The following is a 15,891-nucleotide window of genomic DNA, read 5'->3' as shown; positions in this document are numbered from 1 at the left end:
ATGTACGAGCTTTTATGAGTGGAGGAATGTATAATTATTACAATTCAATTATTCTTAGCATCCACATAGCTTCTCAAAATACGGTCATTCACATCTTGTTTGTTTGTTTATGTTTTGGGGGTTTCTTTTGGTTTTGTTGTTGTTGTTTTTATTGCTGGGAAGAATAATTTTTTTGGAGAGGGGGAAAAAGAATAAAGAAGAGAAGAACAAAAGAGTACCTGTAACAGAAAATCAGTTGCAAAATGGGCTTTGAATATTGAATCATGTCACTGAAAAATGGTCCATTTGTGTATATTTAGATGATTGATAAATACACCTTTTTTTCTTACATCCATACCAATATTTCTCTAAAACAATGTGTGTTTCAAAGGTACAGTTGTGTTCCCTCTCTCTCTCTCTCTCTCTCTCACACACACACGGCACACAAAATACATATTTCTACATATAATGAAAATCCAACATTAATTATGCTCAACTTTTTGTAATATAGCTAGAATTAAATCCTACTATTTCAGTGCAGTTCTTACATATTATAAGCCAGGACTTTGAAAATAGGCTCTGCAGAAGACATTAAAGTCCAGATGTAATGCAAATTGAACTATGTCAAAGTATCATTAAGGTATAACTCAAGACATGTGGCAGGGCCCGCTCGCTCCTGCCTTTGCTCAAGTCCACAAACAGAGACCTTTTTGCGGGTAAAACACCATGTAGTTTATTTACACTATTAATTTCCATTACCCTTATTCAGTCCTCAAGCCTACAGTCCTAGGGAGCCCTCAGCTCCTGAGGCAAGCAGGAGAGAGCAATCTCTCTCTCTCTCCCGCTCTCTTTCTGCTTCCCCCTTTTTCCACTTCCTTCTTGTGCCTTTTGTATCATCTGCCTAATGGCCTAATTAGCCTCGTAGCTCTCCTCAGCCCATCAGTTAGGCACAACTTCTCTTTGGCCATGTCTACACTACAAAATTATGTTGATTTAATTACATCGGCATACAGCCACCACAATTATTAAATTGCTTGTGTGTGTGCACGCTTGGTTCCTTGTGTCGGCAGTGCATGTCCTCACCAGGAAACTTGTATCGATTGCATTGTCAATGTGGGGCATTGTGGGACGAATCCTGAAAGCCAGGAACAGTTGACATAAGCAACACAGCATCTCCACTGACAGTGCATCGACCTATTTACAATTGAATGTGACTCTACACCACTCGGGGAGGTGGCGTTACTAACTTGGCACAGAGAGGCATTTACGTCAGTGGGAGCTAAATTTAAATGAAGACACTTGCAAAGCTAGGTCAATGCAAGGCAGCTTATGTCAACCCAGCCATGCAGTGTAGACCAGACCTTAATAAGGTCTGCTCTAGAGTAATTAATTAGAGTTGCAGTGAGTAAAATGCTGGCTCAGCTGCTGTTGCCCAGCACTCCTGCGATAGACCCCCTAACCAAGAGTACTCAGAGTGAAGGCTTACTATTACTATAATATGGCGAAGGTACTATGCTACAATACATTTTTTATTATTTTTTTTCAGAAGTATTAAAATAAAGAAACCAATGTGGTCATGAAAGTATTATTTGGATTATGGAAGTGGATAACAGACTTGTTTAGCAAGCAAATGGGTAATGTTTTCATACAATTTTAAAGGATGGAAAGGGCAGAGGTTGACAAACTGTGGAGGTTTATGTAGAAATTGATAGTCTTCCCTTGTATTGTGGATTGCTGTGGTTCCTCTTCTACCAGTGCATACTTTAAAAGAAGTTGTGATAATGTAAAAACCTGGGAGCCAAAATTTAGGCTCCTTGATCCACATGTGGACACTTAAATAAAATTCTAGTTCTCAGAAGTGCTTAGCACCTACAGCTAACATTGTCTTCAATAGGAACTGTGGATTTTGGAATCCACAGGTGCCTACATGCCTACATTTAGGAGTCTAAATTTAGGCAACCAGGCCTGAACATTTTGGGCACTAGAAATATCCCTCACTAGTCCATTAGGACAAATTGTGAGATAGTTTCTTCCAGGAAGAACTTACTTTCAAAATATGAAACCCTAATAAGTAAGATTACATAAGTAAAATGGCATTGCCTCAGCCCCTGAGGCAGCTAGGAACTAGGGTTGCAGGCTTTTATAGCTTTCAGAGATCATGACCACCATATCAGAATCAGTTCACACATGTTGTGAGTGAGTTTTTCAAGTTCTGATTCTCAGGAAATATATACTGTCTGGTGTAAATAATTATGTAGTTGTTCTTTATACAGTACATCATTGCAATATATTTTGTTAATGTATACAATGTTGAAAGCTAATATATTAATATATTCAGTAGCTATAGTGGCCCTTTTTGGTGGTTTATCTTTCATGTCAGGTCATTAAGATGCCGTACACTGTATAGACAAGTCACCACACAATACCAATCCACCACAGGACAATATGTTAATATTAGATGGATGAATAACTGTATTAGCATCACTTTATAAAAATGAGGCTAAATTGTGCTTTAACAATTTGCCCTAGCTAAGGGGCTTAGACATAGGCCTCAGGAGCAACATAAAAAAGGAATCATGCCTCAGAAGAATGATTCCTTCCTTGATCCATCCTTCGTAATAACCTGAAACTGGTCTGCAGAAATGGATAACTAACACCTTTTGCCCCACATACTTGGTCAACTACATTGGTCAGGCTGTTGGGGGAACTGGAGTCAAGGTTCCATCCACTCCCCGCCCCTCATGAACCACTTGCTCAATGGGGAAAGTAGCAGGTACAAAGGACCTGGCTACTACTCCTTACCCTCACCCAAAGCCAAGGTCTACGGGAGTATGTGTATATGTCAGGGGTCTTGTTCCACCTTCTTCTGCATTGCCAGCATGAGCCAAGTTACAATTTTACTTCATCACATGCATGATCAACATTACTAACATGGCTATATTAAATATGACAATTAAGAACAGGCAGTCTTCCCAGCACTTCTTGTTTGCCATGGTTTTTTGTTTGTTTGTTTGTTTTTGTTTTTTTGGTTTTATAAAAGTAATGTCTGAGTCACAGGAGTGCAAAAACATAGCCCTCTTGCCTAAAACAGCCTGTTTCTATGCATAGTTCGGCCCTTAAAAATTGCCTATAACTGGGTTACAGCCAGTCCTGTATCAGAGGGGTAGCCATGTTAGTCTGGATCTGTAAAAAGCAACAAAGAGTCCTGTGGCACCTTAAAGACTAACAGATGTATTGGAGCATAAGCTTTCGTGGGTGAATGCCCACTTCGTCCTGCACACCCCAATAAATGGAAAACCTAGCGGTGCAAACAGGTGACACTACAATTTGTGTTTATACAGCTCCTAGCACAATGGGGACTGGGGCCACTAGGCACTGTGGTAATACAAATAATAAATAATAATAATATAATCATGTTTTAATGGCATGAACATTCTTTAACCTACACAGTGTTTGCATCAGTCTCATACCTGTGGATTTCACAGTAAACTGGACTATTATAAGAGTGATGTGAAGCTCAAACACAATACTTGACCTAAATACATTATGAAGCACTAGATGCCTGTTAAGTAGGTCAGCATGGACTCTTAAAAGTTATGCAAAACTTATTGCTGCCACACAGCAGACATGTCACTAGTCAAGAAATATAAGAATCAGTTTTATAGGCCGGAGGAAATTTCTTCTCATCATACGAAAATCTCTTAAATACTAGAGTATGCTGCTTGTCATATGTCTTTAGGTCTAGAATGTACTAAAAGTGAGCTAGGCAGCTGATGAAAAGTTTAACAATCCTCAGCTTAGTGTATGTAGAAGATTTCTCTTTGAAAATGACTATACAAATACTTATTTTTCATTCTTGCAGTCAAAAAGATTGTGATTTACAGGACACACTAGGCTAAGTTGCTAAGCCAGAAAAGTTTATATTTTCACTGAATGTGAACTCTTATTGATTCTTTTCAGCAGTGGCTAATCAGAGATAGTTGTATTGAAATATAAGGCTTAATCCTGAAAACTCTCAAGCAGTGTGGATGGGAAGGGTGGGGCTGAGGCAACAGCATATCTGTTGTGCCCATGAACACATACCCGGTAGGTGGCCAGGCAACAACCCATGGTGTGATGCAAGGTGAGCTGGTACCTGCATTCACATTCCTTTCTTTATATGGGTTTAGGAGGTGGTGTAATAGGGGCTGTCAGTCACACTCTGGAAATCAGGCACTCAGAAGCCATTGACTTAGGAAACTAGTAGGTGTCACAATAAGCTGAGCAGCCCTTTCACTCTCAATGTTCTGTACCTATATAAATCCCTTCCTTACCCAGCCAAATTATTCTTACCATCTTATTTGGGCCACATAAGCTAGCTCTGGACTTCTATGCAGAGAGCTGGGATGGGTGTCCAGTTTCTTCTTCCCAAATAAGGCTAGAGCCTTCGAAATAAAATGTATACAAATCTCCACTTTCTAAAACAGCTGTATACCCATGATTTCCTGCCTGCCTGATTTCACATTCATTTTAAAAGAGCTCAGGTTTCATTCTTCAGTGCTGTTGATTTAGCCATCAACAGCACTTTGTAGCTCTCAGAGGTGAGGACTCTTATAAGTTAGTAAGGGAGTTCACTCTGACTAATTTGAACTTTTTTTTAAAGAAACAAGTCCATCATGCAACTCAAAAAAGGCTGTCAACCCAGACATCCATGGGAAGTTGGCACTTCTGAGTTGTTTGGATTGCTGGCACAATCTACTGAAAGGAAGTATATGCATATGTAGTGTATTCCAATGATGAATCTGTAGATTTATTCCTATATAACTGTAATTTCCCTAGTGGACTCTAAAAGCGATTTGAATACCTAGGAGAGGAAAAGGCACTTGAAATGGTAACTCCCATATGATTCTTGTCCTTTTGCTCTTTCAGCTGCTTCAAAATGTGTAGGTGGTATCATGGGTAGCTCCAGCAGGTGAATAACACTTATTCAGTTAAATTCAAATTTTATGTAAATCATTAACTTCAGTTGGGTGAATCTGGCCCATTGCCAGTAATTTTCAGCCTAGAATCTTCATTTTGGTTTGAGACTAAGGCTCCCAGCCCACTGAGCTCCCCTTCTCTATGAATGGACAGCATCATAATTGAGAGTCTGCCCAATAACATGCCTCTGATATCATCATTCTGGGGCACAGCCCCAAATCATATTAAGCACAATCCCATGACTCAAAGATACCAGACCTGATTCTGATCTAACACCAATTTTACATAGCTCAGCATGGCACTTACCAGGTCACATCATGTCTACTTATCCCTCAGCGCCCAGCTCACTGTGGTTGTGATAGATCCACATTGCCGAGCACTATGTACATTTCTCCTCCCAATGAAGGAGCCTCTTCATGCTGGGCATATGCAGAGAGCTGAGAGCTAAGGCTTTGGTTCTTTGAATTTCCTTCATTCTGCAGAATGGAGCCTGAAAAAACATACAGCTGCTTACCAATGGTGAAGAGGCAGTAAAAACTGTGACAGAAAGAAAATGCAAAGAAGGAAAAAGGAGTAAATAAGCTTTAGTAGCCCTGCATTGTCAGAGAAGCTTTAGTAGCCCTGCATTTAGTAGCCCGGCTTTCCCATAGGCCTCTCAATGTTGTGGTTCCTGTAGGTATGTTGCATATTTTACAAAAAGAACAGGAGTACTTGTGGCACCTTAGAGACTAACAAATTTATTAGAGCATAAGCTTTCGTGGGCTACAACCCACTTCTTCGGATGCATATAGAGTGAAACATATATTGAGGAGATATATATACACACATACAGAGAGCATGAACAGGTGGGAGTTGTCTTACCAACTCTGAGAGGCCAATTAAGTACGAGAAAAAAAACTTTTGAAGTGATAATCAAGATAGCTCAGTACAGACAGTTTGATAAGAAGCAAGTGTAAAAATACTTACAAGGGGAGATAGATTCAATGTTTGTAATGGCTCAGCCATTCCCAGTCCTTATTTAATCCTGAGTTGATTGTGTCTAGTTTGCATATCAATTCCAGCTCAGCAGTCTCTCCTTGGAGTCTGTTTTTGAAGTTTTTCTGTTTTAAGATAGCCACCCGCAGGTCTGTCATAGAATGGCCAGACAGGTTAAAGTGTTCTCCCACTGGTTTTTGAGTATTATGATTCCTGATGTCAGATTTGTGTCCATTAATTCTTTTGCGTAGAGACTGTCCGGTTTGGCCAATGTACATGGCAGAGGGGCATTGCTGGCATGTACATTGGCCAAACCGGACAGTCTCTATGCAAAAGAATTAATGGACACAAATCTGACATCAGGAATCATAATACTCAAAAACCAGTGGGAGAACACTTTAACCTGTCTGGCCATTCTATGACAGACCTGCGGGTGGCTATCTTAAAACAGAAAAACTTCAAAAACAGACTCCAACGAGAGACTGCTGAGCTGGAATTGATATGCAAACTAGACACAATCAACTCAGGATTAAATAAGGACTGGGAATGGCTGAGCCATTACAAACATTGAATCTATCTCCCCTTGTAAGTATTTTCACACTTGCTTCTTATCAAACTGTCTGTACTGAGCTATCTTGATTATCACTTCAAAAGTTTTTTTTCTCGTACTTAATTGGCCTCTCAGAGTTGGTAAGACAACTCCCACCTGTTCATGCTCTCTGTATGTGTGTATATATATCTCCTCAATATATGTTTCACTCTATATGCATCCGAAGAAGTGGGTTGTAGCCCACGAAAGCTTATGCTCTAATAAATTTGTTAGTCTCTAAGGTGCCACAAGTACTCCTGTTCTTTTTGCGGATACAGACTAACATGGCTGCTACTCTGAAACTTGCGTATTTTAGTTATCACTTAAGTCAAATGCAGTTCCTTTGAGACAAGTGATTATATTCGTTTTCTGTCTGACCTAGTGAATACTGCAATGCTTCAAATATACAGTATTTCTACCCTGCAGGCACTAATGTCCCACCAACCAAACACCGAATGCTCATAATACTAGGCAAAGTGACAAAAAACGAGGCATACTGTTATTTTGCATATTGAAAACATATACTTCCTTTTCTGTTTCTTCTTTTATTGCTTTATTTCATCATTATTCACCACAGTTCTTGCCTTCATTTGCAGAGTTTGGGTTTTAATGTAATGGCCATTCAATAAAAATGTTGCGTTTAAGGGTTTGCATATCATCCCATTTTCTCTTCAACCCTTCAGCAACCATATGGCAAGCAATCAGGTCTGCAATCACTAGGTCCATATTATGTAGAGCATGATTTCAGCATTATGCTATTACCCATCTGTTTCTGTAGAAAAAGACATGAACCCTTGCATAAGAGGTCAGTGGTTTCATTGCACACCGTATTCCAGAAATCTATCTCTGTTCACTTGAGATCACTTTTGTGATTTACTCTAGTCTCCAGGCCAGACTTTTTAAAAAAAGAAATAGACAATCAGCACAATTTGTCTGACTGTTGTATGAAATTATTTGTAACAGTCATTCTATGCACTTATACTTCCCTTAGTTAAAAATGCTCTCCTGAGATCCTGTTTTTTTAAATGAAAGAATAGAGAAATAACAAAAGGGACAGCCTCACCCACTTTTATTTGTTTAACAGATTAGTCAAGGTATAATGATGAGGTTAGCTCTTTGGCATCAATTAATTTACGTTCAAAAAGATTTTTTTTCCTAATAAAAAGTATGTAAACTGATATTTTGCTTTCTCTACTGTGAAAGGATCGGCATAATTTTAATGTCAGCTTTTAATTTGACTGAGTGCTGATTTCTGTGTGCAATATAAAGACATGTCATAATGAACTTCAGATGCACCCAATCAAGCTTAAAAAAAAAAAAAGAGCTAGCTAATAAGGAGTTTAAACTTGCTGTGGGAAGCTTAGTTAACCATATCATGTCACAGGATACTTCAGGAGTGTTCTCTGCTACACTGAATAGTTATATCCCCATAAACTCTATGTCACAAATAAAGAAATACAGAAACAAACCTAGGCTAAATGATGTACAGCACTGCATATCTTATGTGTTATGCTATTCAACCTCTGTACAAGGTCTTTAATAGAACATCCATGCTTCACTAGAGCAATACAATGGAACTTTATTTAATGCCACCTTTTATACAACCTGTGAGCCCACTTTGCAAAAATATTTGCTTAAACTGAATGCAAAAATCCTGTTTTTGCACATGCAAATAGCACTTAGGCACACAAAGTGTGGAGCTGCACCAAGTGTAAATTTCTACATGTGAAGTGGGTTTAGCAAGTGCAGATTTGGCAACCACCTGTCAAACCTCCCCATTCCAAAATACTTTAAAAAGTTAAATAATATAGTTACAGGATTAAGAAACAGTAGAGCAAGGGTGAAATCAAGGGATATGCCATAGGCAAGAGAAAAATACCTGTTTCTAGTTGACATATGAAATGAGGTGGAGAGTTGATGAGGTGGAGTGACATAGGAAAGCTGCTACTAGTAATAGGAGCTATTGTGGAGAAGACTCACACACCATCATTGTGTGGTAGGACATAGATTAGGCCAGGTCAAAGTTCAGAAGTGGGAATGATGAGGGGAACACAGACACAAAATCTTTGGTAGGCTAGGGAAAGTTCAATAAGGGTCTTAAAACAGAGGCAGCAATTTTGGACTTGGTCCTGAAGAACATGGAAATGAGGTAGTCAAACTCCACTGTGTACGTAGGGAAGGAGATATGTAGCTTTCTGCAAGTACTGGAGTCTGGGGAGATGGATCATGGGAAGTCCATACAGACAGAAATTGCAACAGTCAAGGCAAGAGGAGATGAAGGTAAAGATAAGGATTTCAGCAGAGATGGAGATGAAGCAGTGCTATACACAAATAACACTGTGAAGGTAACAACATGCAAATTGTACATGTAAAATAGAAGACATAGGAAGAAAAGAAGAGTTTGAGGTCAAGCACGAGTCTAAAGTTACGGAGAGTTAAAGTAAATGGAAGGAGATGAAAGCAACAGAATTGTATGACAATGAGCCTCTAGCCTGAGATAAGCATATGTGTTTTGAGTTATTTCATTGAAGGAAGTTGAGACAAAGACACAAGTGTAATGGGTCAAGATAGGCAAAAAGAGTCAACAAGATGGAGCTGTAAAAGATGTTAGAAGATGTGCAGCTGATTATCATCAGCATAAAAGTAGCAAAAAAGATGAACTGCTGAGATCCTTTTCCATCAACAGGGGCATAGAAGGTGGAGGTCCCCAAGGTAAAACTCATGCTGGGAAGAAGAAGAAAAAAAATTGGCATTTAGTATCATCAGAGACAGGACCGGCTCTAGGTTTTTTGCCGCCCCAAGCAAAAAAAAATTTGGCCGCCCCCCCGCCCCCCTTTTTTTTTGGCTTTTACATGTTTGCACTTTGCAATGTTTTGTTTTGTTTTTGACAGTTTAAAATTAAAAAACATGAAAACAGAGAATTTGTAGTTGTTTTATTTCACTAATTTCCTACTAGTGTACTCATTTACTCACTGGGCCAGCCAAGGAGTGAGCTGGGCTGTGTCTGCCTGGGCAGAGCTAGGGCTGTCCCTGTGCCAGAGGCCTTGGCATAGGCAGGATGTCAGCGCCAACCCCAGGGCTCATGTGGTCCGTACGGGTCGGACCAAGTCACGCTGCTGGTGGGCTACCCAGCCTGGCTGTCGCTGCCAAGTAGCCAGAGGGGCCTGGAGCTGCATGGGAGACACCGAACAGCTCTGCCTCCTGTCTCTCCTTCCCCGCGAAGCACGCCGGGGGCTTGGTGCTGCCCTCCGGAGCTGGGCTTCGCAGCTCTGTGCCGGCAGGAGCAAGCAGCGGGCGTTGGAGGGGGCTGCCCGGTCTCTCCAGCCAGGGCACAGTCACCTCCACTCCCCTGGCGCCAATCCCAGTCTGAAATGGCTGTAGCAGCCTTGCCCACAGTCCCATGTCTTGCTATGCAGTGCGGGGAGGGGAGGAGGCTCTGAGAGCTGGGCTGCGGCCCGGCTCCCAAACTGGCCTAAGGCCCCCGTGGCTGGAGGGGCAGCAGACCCCAGGGAGCCTGGCTTGGGGCAGCCTCAGCAACACCCCAGAGTCCCGGGTGGTCACCCCGCGGTGTGGCCAGGGACAGAGCCAGCCGGGTGGGGGGCACCGCCTGTACCTCTCACATGGAGCGAACTGGGGCAGCTGTGGGGTTCGGCTGCCGGGGCCTGGGGCAGAGCAGCCGGTGGCTGGTGATCGCAGGGCAGTGTGCCCGGGCCTGCCGCTCCCCAGGACCCCTGCGAGCCGGCCGCAGACTCAGCCTGCGCAGCGGTACGAATTCGGCTCAGCCCGGGCTGCCGCTTCCCTCCCCTCCCTTCCCCGGGCAGGAGGCGGCGTGGGGGGAGGAGGCGGGGACAAGCCAAGGAGGAGCCTGCAGCCGGCGCTGGAGGAGCGGCCCGCCTGGCCGCCATGTTCCACCGCCACCCCCTGCGCTCCGCGACCGGGTAAGGGCCGTGCTACCGGCTCCTGCCTGAGGGGGGCTGGCCGCTGCCCGTGGGACAGTGGCAGGGACACGCTCCCCACTGAGTCCTGCCCTGCTGCACAGCCCCGGCGGCACCCGGTAGGAGAACAAAGGGCGGTCAGGATCCAGCCGAGGACACTGCCGCAGGTCGGAGCTGGGGCCCCAGCATTATGCCGCCCCTGGTAATTTGCCGCCCCAAGCACCTGCTTGTTTTGCTGGTGCCTAGAGCCGCCCCGATCAGAGATCTAGAAGAGCCTAAATCTAGTTAGAGTCTGAGTACACTGCATGACCCACCTCTTTACAATGGCCCTCTCCCAATAATAAAGCTAAAGCATAGTTCTGCATTACAACTCTTGGAAGACAATCAACAATGCTTTTTTAACTCATGAAGCAGTGTTAATGAGGACAATGCACAGAGTTTTGATCCATTAATGATGGAATTAATCTTTCTTAATATATCTTAGGTACCTAGATGCTAAGTGCCAGTACAGTGATAAGTGTATTAAAGAAACAATAGACAGATTAGATAGACACAGATAGACAGACAGATTAGATCAGATCCAAAAGGAAGAAGGTAAATATGAAACAGAGAAAAGTAAAGGGCAGTGAATTGAATCTAGAGGGATGTTATAGATATAGGGTCTTGGCAAACAATTGGAGAGATTTCCTGAAGAAAAATATTAAGCAGACAAAATGTAAATTGTTACCTTTCCCCCCAGTTTTCCTATATGCTACGACTATATATGGCATAAACACTATAAAAATTAATGAAAAATGTGAAGTGTTTGAGGCATAACTATGGTAGGTGAAAATTACAGGCTGACAACCATCAATTACAGAATAAATACTATTCAAGGCTAAAGTAATAATAGCTGGCAAGACATATTAATACAGTTTGACCTACAGTTTTATTTACTACTTTCAGGCAACCTGAATGTCACAGTGCTTACATACCCAATGTTAATGCTTCAAACTTTAGTAAAATACAGCTAGAGTTAATTAAAATGACATAATCAAGGATATCTCTTACAATAGAATAGATAGAATAATAGAGATTGCTGAGTGTTTATTAAATATTCTAATAATTATTCACCAGAAATTATACAGTAAAAAGCTAATAATCACTTTTAAAGATAACTTTTTTTAGTTGAAAAATCTTCTTACTTTGATATTGTTAGTTTCTGAAATTAATGCATTTAGGAGCAGAGATTTTGGCAAACAAAGCTGTATTATGCACAGATAAAAACTATTTCTCAATAACATCGTTTAACATAAACTGCTAAAAGCAAGAAAATTCAAGGTTCATGCTCCATCTTTAGCTTATGGAACAGGGGGGAAAGGCACAGCATTTCGAGCTGGAAATGTGTAAGCTTTCATTTTGAATTTCCTGGCTCTTGTCTGATTTTTCCTTCTATAGATCTCTTTGTTAGAGGTTTTTTTCTTAACAGTAGACTGTCATCCAACTGTCTGAGAGACAGTAGTCTATAACAGGTTATTATATCATATGTCTGTGAGTGGGTTGCTTACCTCTCCAACAGGGTCGCCAACTTTCTGATTGCAGAAAACCAAACACCCTTGCCCTGCTCCCTGATCTGCCGCTTCCCGGAGGCCTTGCCCCTGCCCCGCCCCTTCCCTGAGGCCCCACTCACTCCATCCCTCCTCCTTCCATCACTTGCTCTCCCCCACCTTCACTCACTCACTCATTTTCACCAGGCTGGGACAGAGGTTTGGAGTGTGGGAGGGGGTGAGAGCTCCTGCTGAGGGTGTGCGCTCTGGGGTGGTACCAGAGATGAGGTGTTTCGGGTGCAAGAGAGGGCTCCGGGCTGGGGCTGAGAAGTTTGGAGTGTGTGAGGGGGCTCTGGGCTGGGGCAGGGTGTTGAGGTGTGGGGGAGTGAGGGCTCCGGCTGGAGGTGCGGAATCTGGTGTGGGGCCGGGAATGAGGGGTTTGGAGTGCAGGACGGGTTGCGGGCTATGGGAGGGAGTTTCGGTGTGGGAGGGGGCTCAGGGCTGGGGCAGGGGGTTGGATTGTGGGAGGGAGTGCGGGCTCTGGGAGGGGCTCAGGACTGGGGTAGCGGATTGGGGATGCAGGAAGGACTCAGGGCTGGAGCAAGGGTGCAGGAGGGAGTTCGGGGTGCAGGCTCCAGACGGCACTTACCTCAGGCAGCTTCCAGAAGCAGCTGGTATGTCCTTGTGGCCCCTAGGCGCAAGAGTGACCAGGGGGCTCTGTGCACCACTGGCCTCATCCACAGGTGCTGCCCCCACAGCTCCTATTGGCCGCAGTTCCTCCCTGGCTGTCCCTCTGCCTAGGGGCCGCAGGAACATGTCGGCCACTTCTGGGAGCCGCATGGAGCTAGGGCAGGCAGGAAGCCTGCCTTAGCCCTGCTGTGCTACCGACCGACTTTTAATGGCCCAATCAGCAGTGCTGACCAGAGCCGCCAGGGTCCCTTTTCAACCGGGCACTCTGGTCGAAAACCGGACGCCTGGCCACCCTACTCTCCAATTGCATGTGCTGCCTTTGCCTCAGTTTCCTCTCTCTGACTGTGTATAGTTCAGCCCTCCAGCCAAATCAAAATGTCATCCTCTTCCCTGGTAAATCAAACTTCAAAGATAACAAAAAGGATCACACATGGCCTTCATTCTCCATGAGCCACAGCCATCATAAGATTCTGTCCCCTCTACCCTATACTGAGCGGTTTATGGACTCCTTTTCCTTGGTTGCAGGTATATAACTGCACCACCTCTAAGTAGCACCATAGTGTTATAAGGTACCTGTGTCTTCCTTCTACCATAGGTTTCAACTCTGGGATGCTAAGCAATGAAGCATCTGTATGCTTCAAAATCAACTATTCTTCTTCATTATTTCCCTGAGGCTGCTTCCTATATTTGCCTGTCTAAATGACTGGTCAAGAAATGAGAATTATTTCCCACGATAAATAGGAATTATTTTCTGTGGAAAATTTCAAACAAAATGAAACATTTTTGTTTTGTTTGAAAATTTTCATTGATTTTTCCAATTTTTCAATTAAATGATTTGAAACAAAATGTTTTGATTCAAATTGAGTTGAATTGAAACTAAAATTTCTTGGTTGCCCCCTCCCCCTTTTTTATTCTTTACCACCCTCCTTTTCCAAAAGGGTATAAAAATAATTAAAACACAAAACCAAAGTATTTTCATTTCACTTCAATTCCATTTCATTTGAGTGAAGACAAAAATGTTTTATACTGAATCAATTTGAAATCAATTTTTTGTCTGGAACAGTTTCCCTGAGAAATTGGAACTCTTCCAATGATACAAAACTGTTATGTGAGAGGTTTCACATAATTTTAAAAGCCATTTTTTCAGTGAATAACTTTTTTTATGATTATTTTGTTTCATCAGCTCTACTGTCTACCTCTTAGGTCTCCTCTCCAATCCCTGTCCTGGACTTCTACGGTACACACCCACTTTCTGTGCTAGGAGAACCACTGCCAGTCTTTCCCACACACTGGTCATGCTCTTAGCCTCCCTAGCTACCACTCTCCACAGGTCTCTCTTTTACACTGAGCAGAAGCAGCGCAGTCAACTCTTCTGATTTTATCACAGTCTTATAATATTTGTGGTTATGTTAATGCCCCAGATCCCCAAATCCTCTGATTACGTGAGAATCTGAGCTTAGATTTAAAACAAAAAGAAATACGTTTCAAGTCATCTCCTTCCATTTTTATTTATTTTAGATTAAACATACTGTGTACTACTATTTCCTCTTTGCCAACTCCATGTTCTTCTTCATGCTGGCCAATGTGACAATTATCATCTCCCATGAAAAGTGATGGGATTATTCAGGGTAGAGAGAGAAGAGGACAGACCCGGGGAACATTGATAGAGAGTGGGAGTAAGAAGGAGGAAAGAAACAGTTGGAACAGATAGCAAAAGCACAAGTAAAATATGGCATCTCAAATTTAGGTAAGGTTTCCAGGTGAGTTTCTAGGTAAAGGATGTTATTGACCACTTTCAGGGCTGAGATTAGATCAAGAAGGATTAGAATCAAGAAATGGCCTTAACACCACCCAATTACCTCTTTCTGGCCAAATGTCATCTCCTCCAGTGGCACAAAGGGGAAGGAAACCTGGCTTTAATCCACCTGTTCTGGTCCCCTTAACTTAGTGGGAGTTCTGAGTATGTGTCAAGATTGAGAGGGGTGCAGCCAGAGTGCATGGTGCTCTAGCAGTCCTGGGCTGTGAGAAGGGTGTGTTAATGTGAATGAAAGTTAGGACATTCCTGAGGCTGCTCTAATTTGCACTTGCAACTGAACTGGTTGCCCCCAGGACTTGAGACAAGAGGACTGAAAAATAGCAGAAAGTCACCAGTGTTTCATCCTCTTCAGGTAAGATACCCAGAGTTTGGTGCACCTGATGATCTGATCCTACATGTTTAAAACTTGTCTTCCTTCTCCAAACCTCACCTTTCCTTTTTCTGTAACTGTCATAACTATAAAGGGAAGGGTAACAGCTCTCCTGTGTACAGTACTAAAATCCCTCCTGGCCAGAGACTCCAAAATCCTTTTACCTGTAAAGGGTTAAGAAGCTCGGGTAACCTGGCTGACACCTGACCCAAAGGACCAATAAGGGGACAAGATACTTTCAAATCTTGGGGGGGGGAAAGGCTTTTGTGTGTGCTCTTTGTTTTAAGGGGTTGTTCGCTCTTGGGACTGAGAGGGACCAGACATCAATCCAGGTTCTCCCCATCTTTCTAAACAAGTCTCTCTTATTTCAAACTTGTAAGTAAAAAAGCCAGGCAAGGCGTCTTAGTTTTACTTTGTTTTCTCAACTTGTAAATGTACCTTTTACTAGAGTGTTTATCTTTGTTTGCTGTACTTTGAACCTAAGACAGAGGGGGGTCCTCTGAGCTCTTTAAGTTTGATTACCCTGTAAAGTTATTTTCCATACTGATTTTACAGAGATGATTTTTACCTTTTTCTTTAATTAAAAGCCTTCTTTTTAAGAACCTGATTGATTTCTCCTTGTTTTAAGATCCAAGGGGGTTTGGATCTGTATTCACCAGGAGTTGGTGAAAGGAAGGAGGGGGGAAGGGTCAATTTCTCCTTGTTTAAGATCCAAGGAGTTTGGATCTGTATTCACCAGGGAATTGGTGAGAGGTTTCTAAAAGCATCCCAGGGTAGGGAATGGTGGCAGCGGACCAGAACTAAGCTGGTAGTTAAGCTTAGAAGTCCTCATGCAGGCCCCTACATTTGTACCCTAAAGTTCAAAGTGGGGATACAGCCTTGACAGTAACTGTCAGCAATTCCACGACTGCATGGACCAGAAGATCACAACCTTTTTGTTAGCCATGAGTCTTCTCCATCTTCCCCAACAGAATCTCTTAATAAACCCTGCCTTTTCCATCTCTAGAACATCTAAAAAATGTGCTTATTCCTTTCTGTCCTGACTGCTCCAA

The sequence above is a fragment of the Emys orbicularis genome, chromosome 3 (assembly GCF_028017835.1).
Source record: "Emys orbicularis isolate rEmyOrb1 chromosome 3, rEmyOrb1.hap1, whole genome shotgun sequence".
Lineage (NCBI taxonomy): Eukaryota > Metazoa > Chordata > Testudines > Emydidae > Emys > Emys orbicularis.
The sequence above is the reverse complement of the archived record's forward strand: the minus strand, read 5'-3'. Positions refer to the sequence as shown.